Source organism: Triticum aestivum, chromosome 2B, assembly GCF_018294505.1.
Source record: "Triticum aestivum cultivar Chinese Spring chromosome 2B, IWGSC CS RefSeq v2.1, whole genome shotgun sequence".
Classification (NCBI taxonomy): domain Eukaryota; kingdom Viridiplantae; phylum Streptophyta; class Magnoliopsida; order Poales; family Poaceae; genus Triticum; species Triticum aestivum.
In genome coordinates this window covers 783,817,414-783,820,327 of record NC_057798.1, presented here as the reverse complement: position 1 = coordinate 783,820,327, position 2,914 = coordinate 783,817,414, and positions in this window count along the sequence as shown.

Here is a 2,914-nt window from a genome sequence, read left to right as displayed (position 1 = left end):
ACAAAAAGGAGGTATTTTTTCATAGTGGAAATCAAACCATGTGCCCACCTTGTCATCCTGCGAATTCTAGAGTTGAAAACACCGAACCAGCGACTCATAGATTGGGATCCTTGCTCTCACCCTCAACTGGTTCCCTCTAGCTAAGCCTTCCTTGTCCACATCTACCTTGACAACCTCGCCGAGCCAGTTACCTAGTGCACGCCCAAAGGCCTCGGTCCTTTTCCCCGGAGGCAAATCATCTACTCTGACCCAAACATCCACTTTATCAAACACCATCTCCGAGGGCCGTATATTACTCTCATACTCCTTGAGCACGAGCACATTGAAATCATACTGCCATGGCCTGTTGTTCATCGCATGCCTCCAGTCACCCTCACTGCCAAAGTGAACCACAAAGACATTGTCGCCCATGTCCCTGAACCTTGCCTCATGATGTAGCCCCCATGCTCTCTGCATCGCTTTCTCCAGCACCGTTTAATTAAGCGGCCTCGGCGAGAAAGCTTTCCCCATCGCTGACCACTTTGCATCCTTGGGCAAGATCTGTTCTGGGTCATCAAAGACGAAGCCTTCAGCCTCTTTGTCCAGTAGTACCATCCCTCCCAGCTTAGCTGAGAGGCTAGAAGTGGGATCAGGCGTCTTGCTTGCCGCCGGGGATTTGGAGGATCCCCTGCTTATCGGTCTGCCCGGAGTCGTTGCCGCTGCCGGGGTAGCCATTGCCGCCGTCGTCCCACCCTTCTGCTCCTTCGCTTTCTCCACCATAGCTCCGCTCCGCGGTGGAGATCGCTGCACCAGTCCGTGCCAAGGAAGATGTCGTCGCCGCCCCGTAACACGACTGTAGTCTCGCCGCCCCTGTCGCAGAAACCCTAACCCTAGCGCTGGTAGACGGTCGCCTCGCGATCGCCTCACCAGTCGCCCCTTAGCGTTTCAGCGTGTGGTGGACCCCAAGTTTTTTTACACGGTGAAATGTTAATGGGTCACTTCGATCCACTGACCCATTTGGTGGGAGGACACGTGGCTGACAGATAAATAGGTGATAACTACCATTGCTTGTAGACAAAATTTGTCATATATATATATATATATATATATATATATATATATGTGTGTGTGTGTGTGTGTGTGTGTGTATACTGGAGTTATTGCTTACGAAAAATTAAGTCATGTTTAAGAAAAGTGTGGTCGAGGACCAGATACGACTGCTGCAGCAGATTTTTTAGTCTAACTTCACATAGTGGCCCCCACGGGGCTGGGGAAATTGCAATGAATGAAACACAACCTGCCCAAGGCTTCAGTTAACATTCCCATCTGGACCTAGGGTTCCTCCCCCCTCCCCCCGCCACCGCCGACCGTCCTAGCCCACGCCGCCCCCGCCGGTCGCCGGCCGCCGCGCCCCCTTCCCCTCCTTCCTCCCCCTTCCCCCGGATCCGCTCCGCACCACCTCCCCGGGAGGTGGCCAGGGCGGCGCGAGCCCTCCTTCCCCTTCGGCCACCCTCGCGCGCCTTCCCTCCCTGCCGCCGCCGACGGGCGCCCCCGGCGTGGGTCGGGTGGTGTTGGCGGCGACGGGGCCTGCCTGTCCCCGCGCGTGCGGCTCCCTGCCCGGGGCATGGAGGCGGTGGCGGTGCCCCTCGGCCTGATGACGGCCCGGCCTCCCGGCGCGGTGGCCGGTGGCTCGCTCGATGGTGGCGCGGCCCCTTGGCGGTGACACGGCGTGGTGGCGCTGGTTGGCCGGTGGCGCGCCCCCGGCCCAGATCGGGGCCCGCGGGCCCCATCTGGGTCCTAGCGGGCCGGCCCCCGGCGTGGCTTCGTCGTCGTCTGTGTGGTGAGGTGGTGGAGCAGCTCGGACGGGGGCAGCGACGCCGACGGCATGCATGCTTCAGCGCGGAGGCGAGAGTTGTCCGGGCCTCTGAGGGCCCGGCCGGGTCTGTGGGGCCACGGGCCCAGCAAGCTCCTGCTTTGGCGTCCGGTCGGCTACCGTCGTGGACGGTGGAGGTGGGGCCCTCCAGTATGCTGACGGTGCTGCTGCCCTAGTCCCGGCTCCCCTTCTTCGTTGCGCAGGCCATCTTCGCGGTACCGTGGTGAGACAGCGTGGGATGCTTCGTGTCCGTGTGCACAGGGTGGTGGTCAGTTTGGTGGCGAGCACCGGAGTGCCTGAGGTGAAGGATGGGATCGGGAGAAATCCCTGTTGGCTTGCCTACACCAACGCGATGGCGCCTGAGGGTGCCATCGGACCTTCCTGGAGGGTGTCGGGGCTACCCTTCCTCTTTCCTCGCCGTGTACCGGGGGAAACCCTTGGCAGTAGCGTCGTCATCATCGCGTTCCTTCTTGGAGGTGTTGATTGATACCGGCACTTCGGAGTCTCGGAGCTTGGGGGACGATCTCCGGTGGAAGCAGCGGTCGCGAGGCTCCGTCGTCTTTGTCGATCCGCCATTATCGGCATTTGTTTCTTTTCTTTTTTCTCTTTCTTTTATTTTGGGCGTGGTTGTGCTGCTTCCGCCCCAGCACCTATCGTTGGTTGTATTGGATGTTTGCTTTGTAATACAAAGTGGGGGAAACCCTTTTTCGTATAGTGGCCCCCACAAAATTATTTACGGTTGCCGGATGCTACAATGGTCTATCGTGCATGCACCTTTACGGTTACCAACACAAACTCTGGCTGATTTCTCAACCTCCACCTGAGAGTTGCTTTCAGTTCAGTGATCGCCAAGAAAACGCCAACCGTTCGTTTCTGAGCTTTTCCCACTTCTGCTATCGGCTCCTAACCATAAACCTTTCACCGTATCCCGCTCAAAAAAAAAAAACTCTGACCGTGGACAAAATGCGCCACGGGCGAACTAACAAAATGCGCAGGACTCAAGACAACTCCTTCAAAAAAAGAAAGAAAGAAAAGGAAACAGGTGTGGAGGCGTTGACGATG